General features: G+C 53.6%; 1 long non-coding RNA gene across 1 annotated transcript in view; it reads right to left on the reverse strand.

Moving 5' to 3' along the window:
* Window positions 1-13,929, reverse strand: part of LOC144297022 (uncharacterized) — a 39,926-nt gene extending 25,997 nt beyond the window's left edge. Inside the window, exon 1 of the long non-coding RNA XR_013364061.1 lies at window positions 13,782-13,929. This is a non-coding gene — a long non-coding RNA (uncharacterized LOC144297022). The remainder of the gene's footprint in view (window positions 1-13,781) is intronic.
* Between the last annotated feature and the right edge of the window lie 1,155 nt (window positions 13,930-15,084).

Consider the following 15,084-nt stretch of genomic DNA (forward strand, 5'->3'; position numbering starts at 1 on the left):
CAGCTGGAAAGTCGGTAACTAACTGTGACCGACCAGTGCAAAGGAATGTGGCTAAACGCGCGTTACTTTTTTTTTTTTTTTTTAATTCCCCGCTCCTCTTACAAATTCCTCCTCTTTCCGTCTTTTCTTCGCTTTCTATTAATTGTGGCTGGACCTCGGGTTAATTAACTCCAAAGAGCTTAGTCTATCTGGACAGAAACACACTGAGAAATTGGCACAAGATCCTAAAAACTGGACGTGGCGTCAAAAAGATTGCCCCAAGTTCCTCGCGGTTCCTTCCACCGCTCCAGCTGTTGCCTCCAAGGAACAGAGTCTTAAGTCCCCGGTGGCAAAGCCGCCCAGGAACGTGGCCACCTGGGCGTGCATGGGCACATGGCTCGGCTCAGGTCAAGGAGCCTCCTACCGGGAGATGGTGACCGCTAAGTCCCGTGTAGCACCGTCTGCAGGCACCCAAGGAAAGGTCGGGTTTGTTCCCACTGCGCTGCACTTGGAGTTCATTGGAGATAGCAGAAACACTGGTCATTCGTGTCGTGGCACGTGCATTTCATGCTAAACTTTAAATACCGGCTCCATGAAATTAACAATATCCACAAAAAACGAGGCAAGGTGTTGGGGGGAGGCCGGAAAGAGCTGCTCTCTCTGCAGGATAGTGGTGAATCATGACTATACTCCCTGTGTTAAAATCTGGAGGGAAGGAGGGAGGAGGGGGAGAACCCCTCAAAAGTCAGCCTCGGCAATCATTTAAATACAGGTAAAATGAACATTAGCTCCCTCGAAGTGTGAGAGTCAGGTGGCTTAAAAGCGCATTTTATTTGTGTAGTATTAAGACGGAAAGAAACGCGTTGCCTGGCTCGGTGTTTTTAGTTTCATGATGTTTAAAACATCATTTTAGGAAAGGCCAAGACGGCCACGAGCGCTTGCTTTCTCGCGGACCCCGCGGGGCGGTCCCCCTCGCCCCCCCATCAGCCACGCGAGGAGTCCAACGCTGGAAATGCTCAGTTTTCCGCGCCGGTGGTAAGGAGCGGGAAGAGGCCTCGGGTGGCTCCGCTTCTCCCTATCAGCCCTCGCTAGACCGGGGCCGTTTCAGTGCTTTGCTCCTGGAGAGGGCAGAGCGCGCGTCTAGACGTTGGGACAGGGGTCTGGCCGTGGCCGCCCCGCCGCCAGTGTGCCTGAGTCCTCCACCTGAGCCCCAGCCTTCCTTGACCTGCGCGGCGCCCCCGGAGCCAGCCTGGCCGGAGAGGTTCAGCAGCTGCAAAGAGGGGTGCACGCGGGGTCTCCTGACCCGAGGTGGCCAGGCCGAGGCGCGCGGAGCCCATCCCAGGGGCTAGCCCGAGAGGATCCTGGAGCAGGGTGCGCGGCGCCGGCACTGCGCTGGACTCGGGGCTCTGGCCCAGGGGCGGCCAGAGGCGTTTGGGGCGTCTTCGGCTTTGTTTGCTTTAAAACCTAGAGGCGCGAGTTTCTCCCCAGCCCCGTGAAGCCTCTGACCTCCAGTTTACAATTCTCCGTTGGGGCCCGACTTCCCTTCTTCCTTTCTTTCTTTCTTTCTTTCTTTCTTTCTTTCTTTCTTTCTTTCTTTCTTTCTTTCTTTCTTCTTTCTTTCTTTCTTTCTTTCTTTTTCTTTCTTCTTACTTCTTTCTTTTCTTTTTCTTTCTTTCTTTCTTTCTTTCTTTCTTTCTTTCTTTCTTTCTTTCTTTCTTTCTTTCTTTCTTTTGTTGTTATTGAAAGCCGAGAATGGGACAGCGAAAGTAAGGTTACTCGCGTGTCCTCAACTCCCGGGGGCTGGCGACGGTAGGAAACGAGGACCCATCAGTATAACCAGAGGTCACCGGCGGCCTGTGATTTGGAGTTGTCACCCTTGCCCCCGCCCCTGGAGTTCCCGGTAAAGTGGTTGCGGAAGGTTCATTCAGCGTCAGTCCCTGGCGGGTCCGAGTCTCCTAGATTTCACCTCCACTCTTGCTCCGAGCCCTCCGTTGCTGGCAAAGTGGGCAGCCCTCCAGACCGCTTCGCTATTGGTGTTTCTTTTTCTTTCTTTCTTTCTTTCTTTCTTTCTTTCTTTCTTTCTTTCTTTCTTTCTTTCTTTTCTTTTCTTTCTTCTTTCTCTCTTTCTCTCTTTCTTTTTCTTTCTTTCTTTCTTTTCTTTTCTTTTCTTTTTTTTAACGGAGGCTCCTGCCAGCTCCGTATTTTGCAGGGAGGATTACCCCCCAAGACCTCCCACATTCCACCCGAGGAGCCTGGAATCCCTCTCCGGCCTGGCGGAGGGGAAATCCCGGGCGCTCAGTACGGCGGCGGTGGCATCGATGTCAGCGGAACCCTGGCCCGCAGGCGCCGCCTCCCCGCTGGGGCCCGGGCGCGGCTCCCGAACGGGGAAGCAGAGCACCCCCTTCGGCCTAGGGTCCCTTCCTGACTCTCCCCGCTTCCTCTGGTTATCCCGCCGGCCCCTTTTCATTCCAAGCGCTTCCCGGGGGTGCCAGGCAAGGCCGGGTAGTATTCGCTGCACTAAACCTCGCTTTTAAAGCCCAGCTGGGAGGCTTGGTCCTTGATGGGAGACACAGAGAGAGCGAGATTGAGGGCCCTGTGGGTGGCCCTTCTGTAAAGAGAAAGCTTCCCTTCGTTTGCATCTCTGCTCCAGTTTTTAAAACTTATACTTGGAACCTGCTCTCTATTCCTGTACTGTGCTTCTGCAGGAGGGGGCAGGGATGGAGAGAAGCATATTTTGAGGGTAGAGGCCTCCCTGCAGACCTAGGGCCGCTCTTTCTAAAGCCTCCTGGGCAGGCAGTTCTGCGCCCGAATTTGCCACTTGGGTGTCTGCAAGAGCTCTAAATATGGGATTGAGGGGCACACTCCACTCTTCCCCGCCTTCCTTCCAGAATCACCAAACCCAGGGCACCAGCGGCAGAAGTTCTCCCTCTCTGCGCAGCACATCAGGCCTGTCCCACCGCCCCGTGGCCTGTGGGGTCCTCCCCCCACGCCTCAAATCTGGGGCGCTTGCAGCCGGTGCCCCAAATGGCAGGCGCCGGAGGAGTCAAGGATTTGAACTTATAAAACCAGATAGTGCAACTCTCAAACTTTTCCATTTCTGCTCACCTGTTAAAGAACACACATTATTAACGGTTTGCATCAGTAACTCCGGAAACAGGAGCCCTTCTTCCTATTGGCCTCTTCTGCACTGTGGGGTCCCCACTCAGGAGAGATCTCATAATATGCGCACTTAAGGGAACTTCTTAAGAATCTGACTTTTGCTCATCTTGGCCTCAGAGTTAATGAAACCCAACTATGATTCAGATTATTTCCTCCAAATGCCTTCCTGTTTGTCTAAGCCAGCCAGCTAGAAATGAAAATTGGTAAAGCGATGATAAATTAGCCCTCATTTTACTCTTCCTAAAGTTTGAGGAACCTGTAGAAACTAATTTGAGATGGTTCCTGTTTTGGCATATATGGCATTGCTTCTGGTTGTTGAAAAAGTGTTCTCCAGTCTAGCTGTCGAATCTGCTTTTTTGCCTCTACTGAGCCTGGTACCATCTCAGAGTTCCTTAGTTTGATTTGTACTCATAGAAGCCCCCCCCCCCCCACACACACACACACACCCGCCCAGGTCCTTTTATTTTCTTTCCCCTGGTGGATCAATCACAGAGACAATTGATTTTTCTGTGTCCTGTTTGAACCAGAAAGTGCTGACATCTTGGAGGGTGGGCAAAATATGAGTGAGCATTAACTCCCACGAAATAAGAGGCAGCCAGGCCAATCTCCGGGTTTAGCGATTTAAGTTGTGTGTGCATACATATATGTGTAAGTGTATATTCACATCTGCACACCTGATCTTGCATACAATTGACGGTGGTAAGAAATTTCAGTGTAATGCAGGAACACACACTAAATAAGAAACCATCTTAATAAGCCAGGCAAATGAAGAGGAGAGCTAAACCGAAATGTCCAGGAGTAGATCATTAATTATGAAATCCCAAACTCTTGAGCTATGGTCCTTTGCTGGCCAGAAAAGAATAATTTTTTCCCTCTTTTATTGGAAATAAGATCCTAAATTCCTTTTGACTAAAAGGAAGTTATGAGACAAGATGCAATTTTCTCTTTCTTTTCTGACAACTCTGTCATCCAAAGGATCACAGCCATGTCAGAGTATCTGTCTTGGAAAGAAAAAGAGAGAGAGAGAGAGAGAGAGAGCTCGTGAGCGAAGCCCTGCAGCCCGTGGCCATCTTTGCATCAAAATTTTCCAGACCTCTATTTTTGATTGTGATCCCACTGATCTGAGTTTGAAATGCGAGCGCAGTGAAGCCCCTAAGCCTTCAATCGTGTGAAATTTTCAAAAGATCTCTAGAAGCAATCTCAGGCTGCCTGACCCCTGACAGGCGCCGATCTCTTTATTCCTCTCTCTGCCAGCACTTCATTTGTTGGAATATCTTTCAGATTTGCACCTCCAGATGACAAACCTGAGTGTTTATTATGTGTACATGAATCGGAAATCCTCAAGCCTGCACAAAAGCACCATCTTAAACATAATATTTAATTTCCCAGCCTAAGTGCCTCCTTCTTTATTTGCTTTTCATTAGCTTAAATATTTTTTTCTAGGTCTCCCATGTGTCACTTTGATATTTAGATGATTCTCTCTTTTAATCATCATTTCCCCCTTGAAAAATCCCCTGTCGCCCGAGTCTGCAGGGCTCACACTGCAGTGTCACTGCGTGGCGGGCCATGAGGCCGCAGAGCCGGATGCAGAGCGGTTCCGGGTGGTGGTGGGGCACTGATCCAGGCGACATGGGGGCCCTTGAGGTGACAGGGAAAGGCTTTTAACCAGTGGCCAGAGCTGGGTGGGGATCAGTGATGACCCTCCTCATTCCACCTTTCCTCCTCAGGCCTTTTTAAATTCCTTACATTATTATTATGATTATTTTTGAAACCACACAGGCGCACAAAACAAGACCTCAGGTGCCTTGCAAAGGTGCTTTAGCAGCTGAGACTCTGCCCCGCTGCTGATGTCTTTGAGCGTGGGCTCAAGGGTTTAGACGTCTCACCCACATCCTTCAGGCACTGCCTCCAGCCCCCTCACTTCCTCCTACCTGCCTTTCTGAGGATCCCTAAGTCCTGGTACATTGGGGGCACCAGAGGGAAAGGAGGGAGCTTCTTGGGAGAGGGCTGCTTTGTTAATATGCTCTCTGCCAAATAATTTTAGACAAGATTTTGGGGTCGATAACATCGCCCACCCCTCCCCCAATCTCAGCCCCCGACTGGGGTTTCAGATACCAGGCGGTCACCCAGGTGGACTGAGCTGAAACACAGTCGCACCCCACTGCTGCACAAGCAGGAGGTGAACTGCTGCCCTCAAGTACAGTTCCAGGTTGGTAGGTGGTGGGCTATAGCCTGAACCCCCCCCCCCCTGTGTTTGGATGGGCTGTGTTGCTATGATTAACTTATTAAACCCCTTCGTAATTATTTTAATTTGACTCCAAAAAATACTTTGGGCGGCGTTGCGACGTGTTTGTATTTATCCATCCCCCCCATAAAACCTGTGTTAAAACAAATGTTACTTTTCTCTCTCTGTACATAGACCCTCCCTTTTTGAAATAGACCGCAGGGACTGCCATTAGATCGAATGGCAAGTCTTTATGGAAAGTGTTTTGCATAATTACATACCAAAGCCAGAACAGTCACCTTCACATTTTATGGGTCACAAACCATCAACAATTGCCACATTATTGTCCACGAAACCTTAGTCCCTTCATTGACGGAGCGGACTCCACTGCCTAATCTAGAACGAGAGAGGATGGAAATTTCTTCTAATAAGAACCCGAGAAGATTAGGTCCCCACTGACAACGTGTTTACATATAGTTATAAAGTTCAGAGGACCGATGAGGAGAGGAAAGGAAATCGGACTAGGCCTGATTAGGAGCGGCACATCGGTCTAATATAGATAGCGCATCAAAAGGAGCGGCTGAATGCCTCTCCCCTTTTCAGATCCGACCCCTTTCCTACCTTTGTGATGCAGTAATTAAGATATTCTTATTTAGACAGACAGCTTCTCTGGTAACTGAATAATATTAGCTCCTTTGATGTCAAACTTTTGACAGTTATCACACCAGCACTGAGCAATTTAGCACAAATGCCCTCCTTAAAAAAAAAAAGAAAGAAGAAAGAAAGAAAGAAAGAAAGAAAGAAAGAAGAAAAGAAAAGAAAGAAGGAAAGAAAAAGAAGAAAGAAAGAAAAGAAAAAAAAAAGAAAAGAAAGAAGAAAACCCCCATCGGCTTTGAAGAAATCTGATAAGTGTGATCCTTAGCACCAAATGATCTAAATCGCCGCCGACAGGCCGCCCAGCTATAAATTACATTCAGTGTTACATAATGAAGCCGATTTGGGGTTTTAGCTCATTGAGCAGTATTGGTGGAAACTAGAGCGGAAGCCCCCTAACTCCTGCACTCCCATTCCCGACTCCCCCAGAGCCGCTGCCCAGAACGGGAGGGAGGAAAGCTCCACAAAGCCGGCAGGGTCAAGGCAAGGATGGGGGGTCCGGCCGAGGTGGGGGCAGGTGCGGGCAGAGCTCCGCGCCCTTGGCCCGGCTCCGGAGACCCGGGCAGGACCAGCCACCTACTCCTGGGATGACACCTCGCCGTTGCTTTAGGAGCTTGGTCGCCAAATTCGGGATTTGCCAGATGGCAGGATTATCTTAGCGTCTGTTATATACGTGTGTGGGGTGGGGGGTGGGGGGTGCGGGTGGAGAGCGGAGGCAGGAAATCCAGAGACCGCGCTGGTTCCTTTACAAATACACGCACGTTCCCTCTGTGCCACTGCTGGGCTGGGACCCTCCCCGGCGCTCTGGGATCCCCAGCCGCCCTGCGGCACACAGCAGGCGGAATCTCCGCCACCCCTGCCCCTGGGTGCCGGCCCACTGCCCGCATCTCTGGACCTGGAGCCGGGTGCCCAGATGCGCGGAGCTGGGGGAGGAGGAGAGCGCTTCCCTCCGAGGAGAAAAAGAGGGGGTTGGGGTGGATAGGAGAGTTGGAAGGAAAGGGGGCAGGGAGGGCGGGTTACGGGGGATGAGACTGTGACGGTGACACCTGGAAGGCATTGTCCTTGCGAGCGACACCTGTCAATCTCCGCTTCGGGGTCCCGGGGCCGGGGGCGGGGAGGCCGCGGGTCTCCGCGGTGATGTCATCGCAGAGTCCCTTCCCCGCGGAGGGCGGAGAGGACTGGGAGGGGCGCAGAGCCCGGCGGGCTGGGAGCAGGGTGGGGGTGGAACAGAAAATAAACAGAAATCACTCTCACTCGCCGCGTTCTTTGCTCCGGATTTACATGGAAATCAATAATCCAACTTTAAGTGTTATTTCTGATGGTGATTGCCCCGTCTTGCCTTTTCACTGGGGGAGCAGGAGGAGGGTTACAGCGTCCCATCCCACAACTCGCAATCCTTGGGGGAGCCCTGTTACCCCAAAGCCTTGAGGTGACTGACCCTCCTTCCAGACCCAGCTCCCTCTTCCTGGCGGTTGTTCCAAGCGCAGGCTTCAGGCTTAAGGAGGAAACACTTGGGGATGAGTTTTTAAAGTCTTCCGATATTGCAAGGGGCGAGGGGAGAGTTAATTAACGCCGGGCTTGCTCAGCAAGTGGGAGAGGGGGCCTCGGCGTGGGTGGGCGGGCCAGGTCCAACACCCGGGTGCGCGCAGTGAGAGAGGCGTGTGATCCGGAGGCCCCAGCTTGGAGGCCCCGGCTGGGGGAAAGTGATCTGCAGTGGCCTCCGCGGGTGGCTGCGGAGGTGCCCCAGGCAGTCGCCCGCAGGTCCCGGGGAAATTCTGATCTCCCACCTACTGCGCTCCCACCCCCACCCCACCCAGCACTACTGGACTCTCCCTCTTCCTATTCTTTTCGGCCTGAGCTAATTAGCAGCCTGCCAGCGGCCTGATTTATGGAAACGCTCGGGCGGGCGGAGACGCGCTGCGAGCCGAGTCCCGGCTGCCTCGGGGCGGAGTGAAGGAGGAGTTTCCACCGGCCTCCTCCTAGGAGTTTTCCCCCCGCCCCGCCGGAAGCTGGAAGTTGCAGTCCCTCCTCCCCACCCTCCATCCAGGCGGTTCCTGGAGGCCCCCGCGCCCTCGGCGCCCCAGCCTGGGACTCCGGGCACCCTGGCGCCGGCGGGGCGGGCGGGGGCGGTGGCCGCGCAGCCTACTGCGGAGTCGGGGCGCGCAGGTTCCAGCCCCAGCTGACCCGGAGGGCGGTTGGGCGCAGATAGGGCGGGAGCCTCCCTTCCCACGTTTGAGTCTCCAGGGGAGGGAAATCCGACCTGCAGGGCGAAGGGGATGTTGTCCGAGGTCCGCAACAGGCCCCTCCGCCCGGAAGAGGTGTCGCAGGCCGGGGGTGGGGGTGGGGGTTCGAATGGGGCCACCTGCCCAGCAAGCCCCCCAAAAAGCTAGGGGCTGCCCCAAGGGAGGGCGTGGTTCACTTCGCTGCCCCCCTCCCCTTTCTCCTGGGTCTCATCCTCAGAGGGTCCTTTGCGTTGCAGCAAAGAGTCAAGAGTCTGGGAATTTCAAGTTGGGTGAATGCGGGGCCACAGACCATCCCTAAAGCCACCCAGCCGGGCATTTGCCCAAAGACGCGGGCGCCGCCTCCTCGCCCTCCGTGGATTGTTCTCGGTGGTCAAGAGGGAGGAGGGTCACAAGTGCTCTTGATCCTCCCCAGTGACACAGAAATGAGGATGGAGAGACCAACGGTTGGAAAAGTCAAGGAAGGAAGTGTACCAGGACCTGTTGCTGGTGCTCCAGCTGAACGACCAACTTGTCCAACAAGCAACGAGGGAGGGCGGCAAAGGAGACAGGAGAAAACCTCTGTACCCTCCCCACAAGGCCAAACACCGGGTGGGGGGGGGCGTGTCCTCCTGCTCTGATTTGGGACGGGATGGGGACACCGGGTTGAAGTCACTGGGAAGGGGGCCATGCCCCAAGTCCGGCTATGATGAAAATTGCAGTTGAGGGGAAATGAGATCTACAAGAAAGCCTGTCATTTATTTTAAAGCACCCCACCAGTTCATCCTCCAGAAACCCTATCTGGATTCTGACTGGGGCAGATGCAGAATTGAGATCCTCTTTCCCCATTTGGAGACCTCCAAATGCTTGTCCCGGTCCCCCTCCTTCATTAAGTTTCCTCCCAGATTAGGACCTATTTGAGGTCATGGAGAGCCAAACGTCCCCCCCCCACACACACACACACCCAGAACCTCAGGGAAAGATGATTTCCTGTTCATCTTCCTCACTTCCCCCCAGCCCCTACCTCTGCCACCACCATTTCCAAAGAGTTAGTAAGGTCAAGCTGTGTCATTCAGCCCTGTCCCTTCCCCGCCAGACTGGAGGAAAAAGGCGGACACCCTCAGCCGTCTGGGGACCCAGGCTAAGCGCCCATTTACATGGTGGCATTCAGTTCCTTGAATTTCCAACTGTAGTGAAGGCTGGGTTACCTGCCCAGACATACTAGGGTGTCCCAAATCCACAGCGGAAGTCTCAGCAGAAATGAGGACCCACCCCCAACAAAATGTCACTTCAGACAGTGTGGGTCTCAGGCTGGCTCCGTCACCCTAGGGCCATGCTCCTAGCGCAAGGCCTTTGGGGGTACCTCCAGTCCCAGGTTCTCGCAGGCCAACTCCAGGACCCCCTACCCGCACAGCAAATGTTGGCTGTTAGGCGCCCAAATAATATTCTTCATTCGTCTTTTTCAAAGTTGATTTATAGCAATCGACAGGTTAAAGCCTCATCTGACTTCATTACTTTTAAAAGCTGTCTATTTCACAACTGTCACTTTTCATCACTTAACTCAAATAAATACTTGAAGAAATGAATTGGAAGAGACTTTCAGATCATGTTTATAATTCTTGGTCGCTACGTTAACATTCCTAATGACCTGACCCTCTGAGTTTCTGTAGACTTCTAAATTGGGCTGAAAATTCCTGCATTTATACTACAAAACTTCAAGGAATGTGAGGTGGCCAGAAATACCGGCTAAAAGAAGTGCTGCTGGTAGGGAGTAGGCGGTAGGGTGCTGGCTCAGCAAAGCTTCCCAGCGGCTGCCACCATCCAGGCCGGGTGCCCAAGGCCACTGCAGAGGGTGGTGGCTCACTGGTCAAGGCGTTCCGATGGTACCAACTGCTGGAAAGAGGGCCCAGCCTAACTGAAGCGCTGCTCCCTGTGCTCCCGCTGCACAGAGCCGGGCTGCAAACCCGTGAGGAAATTCATACAGAATGGGAATGCTGCTCATTTTGACTATTCCTATTATTACTTCTGTCGTTTCAAAAATGGTTTCAAAGGGCCCCGGCGACCACAGGTTGAGTGTGGCCTGGTGAAAGGCCCTCCTTGCCGGTCATCGTTGACCTAGAGCTTGTTAGATACCCACGGAAGGCAGAAGTGTGGAAACGAAATCGCAAGGATGGAAGTGTGTTCAATAAATCAAAATAGTTTCCTCTTCAATTTTGCTGCCGTTTGCCAATGCTGGGTCTTCTAGGACGGTGCCACCCCCTTGCTCTCTCTCTCCTTCTCCCATCCACTCACACAGACCTGTCTCTTAGAAGTTGGGGGGGGGGGGAGAAAGAAAGAAAAAGGAAAAAAAAGAAAAAAGAAAGTGAGGGGGGAAAAGTAAAGAATGAGCAGGGAAGGACAGGAAAAATCCGGGAAAGAAAAAGAAAAACCAAGCGAACAGGAGAACTGCCAGTTTGGAGGACAAAGCACTATCAAGTGCATAAGATTTTCTTTCCTTTATTTATTTATTTCTTAAAACAAGAAAAAAAGAAAGAAGCAGCGAAGTCTCCCGACCCCGGGGTGGAGGGGTTGGGCGACTCCCTGGCGTGTCGGGGGCTGGGCTCCCCCACCTGGGCAGAGGCCGAAGCCCCGCGCGCGGGTCCCGGAGGCCCGGAGGTCCCCGCACCTCGCGTCCGCCCCGCCCGGGTCCCCCCGCGATCGCGAACTTCGCGGAGCCCCGGAGCCCCAGCGCCTGCAGTGCGCGCCGGCCTCGGCGGGGTCGTGGGTCCCCGCCGCCGCCAGCCTCCCCGCGCCCCGGGCCGTGGCCTTAGACCTTCGCCCACCCTGCGGGCCGATTGGCCCAGAGGCTCCGGGCGCCCTCCGACTCCGGGTGCCGAGGCGAGAGGATGCCGCGTGCACCCGGCCCGGCCGCCCCTGCCTCGCTGCGGGAACGCGGCCGGCGCGCTCGGCGGCCGCCGGCTGCTGCGCTGCCGTGCCCTGGAGCGCCACCTCGCTGCGGAAACCGGAATTGCACGGCCGTGCTCCCAGCCTCCTGCAGCCTAACTTGACCGTCACCGGACTTTTCCCTTCATCAAGACCTTTAGAGAAGCCCAAATGCACAGGCCTTCTTCCAACCGGTTAAAACCCATTCTCTGCGACCGACGTATCGCACGATGTCTGCACCGGGATGAAGGGGAAATAGCAGGAGGAAGAGAAAATATATAGGTACAGTTTCACCAAGTCTAAGCGGTGACGCTGCTTTGATAGGAAAGATAGACTAAATGAGCGACGTCTTCTTGGAGGCCCTGGGTTCGGGCTGCAGAGTTCGGGCCACCCAGCTGAGGCCGATGCAAATATTTCGAATGAGACCTATGAAGTCATCTCTTTCCAATTACCCTTCCACCCAAATTCCGTCATCCTGGTCAGGCAGACGTTAGAGTGTCTCTGCCCTGCCATGCCATGCCAGTGGCCAGCCTAAACCTCAGTGCCCCACAGCCTTCGGCTCTGCTGACAAAATCACCACACAATGCAGCCCCTAAATATATGCACCTGTCGGCAGGTGAAAGCAGCAACCGCCAGCGGTACAAATTACAACTGCATGGGACCCTATCTCATCCAGTTGGCAACCTGAGAGGTTTGCCCCACTCTCAAGCCCTCACAACTAAAAAAAAAAAAAACAAAAAGAACACACAGAAAAATTAATTCACTTATACGGTGAATCTTTGCTTCAATTTGTCTTCAAAGTGCACCATCCCAGAGATAGATGTCACAGGTAAAAACAAATTTCACAAAACAAGTTTTATTTCTGTGAAGATTCCAGACATGATGTTAAAAGCAGAACATCTACCTTGTGGTCCTGAGAGAATTTGTGTCGTTTCTTTTTTTTTTTTTTTTTTGCGGGGGGAGGGGCAGGGCATAGTCCTTTTTCTAATGTATCTTTAACTACAAGTTTGTTTTTGGTTTTGTTTTAAGGATCTCAGCGGATCCCACGTATAATGATGGCTGAACTGGGAACCATGGGCATTGGGAAGAGTGTATATGTGGTAATGTATAAGCCTCTGCATTTTCCTGCTTGAGCAAACCCAACGTATAGACTCTTTTTTGAATCTTTGCCCTCGCTAAATTCAGAGTGGTTTTTGATGGAGGGAGTGCTCCTTCGTCCCGGTAACCAACACTCCTCATTGCAGATTCAGAGACTCTCAGAGAGCCCCCCACCCTTGCTCAAAACCTACAGGGCTGTGCCAGGAAACAAAAACAAAAACAAACAAACAAAAAAACCAACTTGGTTTTCTGATTATTTGTCCCTTCTCCACCAGGCTAGGAAAGATTCTTAATAGACCATACAGGAAAGAGGCCCCCATTTCTTAGCAGGACTTGACTGAGGATCCCTCCTCCTGGCTAGCTGAGGAGTCCAGAGGTTTTCTTTGCCTGGAGGAATGCTACCTTGGGGAGAAGGAAGCTGCTGAGAGATCTTGGGAGCTAAGAGGCAGTTGCTGGGAGGGTCCTGGGATCCACTGAGGGAAAACAGTGAGGAACACGGACCCAAAAAGAAGAAAGTAGAGTATTAGAACATGAAATACTTGAATCTACCTGCCTACGGTTTGGAGAAGGGGAGTCTCTAAATTAGAAAGGTTTGCCCCTCTCTCTTTCTTTCTTCCTCTCTCCTTCGCTCCCTTCTTCTTTACCTCCCTTCATTTCTCTCTCCCCCACCCCTCCTCTTCTCACATTCAGATTTTCTGGTTTGTTTTTTTTTCACCGAATAATGCCGGGAGATGAAAAATGATTTTTATTGCTATTACACTTCCTACCGCAAGATGCAGTGCAAGGCGGCAGAGTTTGTATTACAACTGTGTCACAATGTTTCACTGATGCAAAACATGTAGCCAGAGGGTGTTGCTAATGACTCCTGGATTAGAGCGAGATTGAGACTGGGAGAAGGAGAAAGAGAGCGAGAACAGGAGACAGAAAGGGAGAAGAGAGAGGAATTTCATTAGTGAAAGGGGGGAGGGGAACCACTGTAGAATCAGGTCTAATAATCTGATCGGGATATTTTCATATTTCAGTGTTCTCTCCAGGCTTGAGAGTGAGCTAGAGAGAGACCCATATCCTTTCAAACACCACAGGGTTTTTTTTTTTTTCCATTTTTGCATGTTAATAACTATTAATTATGTTTACAGCCAGTTAGCTGAAGAACTGTCCTTTGGAAAGAATCAAACTTCGCAAAACGCTTAATATCTGATTAAAGGTTTTTCCTGGAGGCCGCTCGGAAGGAGGTGGGGGCCCGGCGATCGCCCAAGGGGGTGCGGAGCGCAGCGCGGCCCGCAGAGGCTCACGGCCCCCGCCCGCGGTCGTGCCACACACGAACACACGCCTGTGACAGCCCGGGGGGCCAGGCTGCCCCGCGGGGGCCGTGGCGGAGCGCCGAGGCGCAGCCCGCGGCCCAGGCTCGGCCTCGGCCCTCGGCTGCGTCCTGGCGGAGAGGTCCCTCCGGGCTCGGATCTCCCCGGCGCCCTCCCCCGGGGCCAGCTCGCTCTAGCTAGGGAAGCGGGAGGTTTCGCGGTTCCTACCGTGGCCCAGGCCGGTCCCACCGCCCTGCAGTCCGCTTCTGCCCCCCGGGGCACAGCGAGGAGGGCATTCCCTCGGGGCTGCGCCGCCCTTTGAACCCGGGGAGCCCTCGGCTCCCGCCCGGGCGCGCGGAGCTCGCTCGGGGCCCGGCGGCGGAGCGGAGTGCGGGTGGCGGGTGGGGTTGAAGGGGAGTGGGGGAGGCGGGAGGGGGCGGAGGGGCGGGGGCGGGAGCCGGGCGTTAAGCCTGGAAGCTTGGCTGTTTACCCAAACGATTTTCCTTTCAGGCCCGAGACGCCAATGAGACAAGATCAAACTCCCCTCTTCGCCGTGTGTGTGTGTGTGTGTGTGTGTGTGTGTGTGCGCGCGTGTGTCGCCTCCTCCATGCCGGGCTTTGTGAATGGGGGCTCCGGGACGCCGGCTGGGAGGGACGCGAGGCCGACCCGGGCACCAGCGCCTCCTCCCGGGGGCCGGGAGAAGCCAGTCGGAGGGCGCCCCAGGCGCAGGGGCGCGGGGCCGCGGAGGCGAGCCCCGGGACTCAGCCCGCGGAGACATCAGGGCCGCGTCCCCGAAGGCGGAGGGGGAGACTTCGGCTCGCGTGGGGGGGGGGGGGCGAGGAGAGAATCCAGTGAATCGCATCCTCCTTACAGTCCCTTAATTTCTGATCCTCCAAAGCTTAAATCTAGCTCCTTGGGCCACTGATTTCTCGCGGACTCCTTCGCTCGAGATACAGTAGTTGCAAATTAGGCCAAGGTTTTGGCGATTACGGTACAACGCGGGCCGCGGGACACGCGCCGCTGGGCCTGCGCCTGGGTCCCTCCTGGCGCCGAAAAATGATGAGAAAGCAAGAGAGGATGGATGGTTTGTATTGACAAGACATTTGTCATTTTTAAAGGGGTCCACATCCAAGAATACCCATCAGCCTGGGGGGGTGGGGGAGGGAAGCGGAGATGAAGGGCCCCAAGTCCCAGCCTCAGCGCAGCAGGTGACCGCCGTCCTGGGCGTGGCTCCGGCCCTGCTCTGAGGGCCATCTAGAACTAAGATGTTGTTGGCAAAATAACAATACTTTTAGGATCACCGATAATAAGAAGGATCAGGAAGACGCAGTTGTGTTTACTTAAGGTCGAAAAGTAAAACCAGGCTACACGGCGTTGTGTGTGTATTGGGTGGTTCTGTCTCCGACAACTCATTCCTTTCGGCCTGGCGATTAAAAGCTTACCCAAAGAATTGTTTCTGGAAGAAAAAGGTGTCAGTCCTCTGCTTCTGACTCATCTACTATTGCTCCTCCTGCCTTGGCCTGCCCCTGAT

Source organism: Canis aureus, chromosome 2, assembly GCF_053574225.1.
Source record: "Canis aureus isolate CA01 chromosome 2, VMU_Caureus_v.1.0, whole genome shotgun sequence".
Classification (NCBI taxonomy): domain Eukaryota; kingdom Metazoa; phylum Chordata; class Mammalia; order Carnivora; family Canidae; genus Canis; species Canis aureus.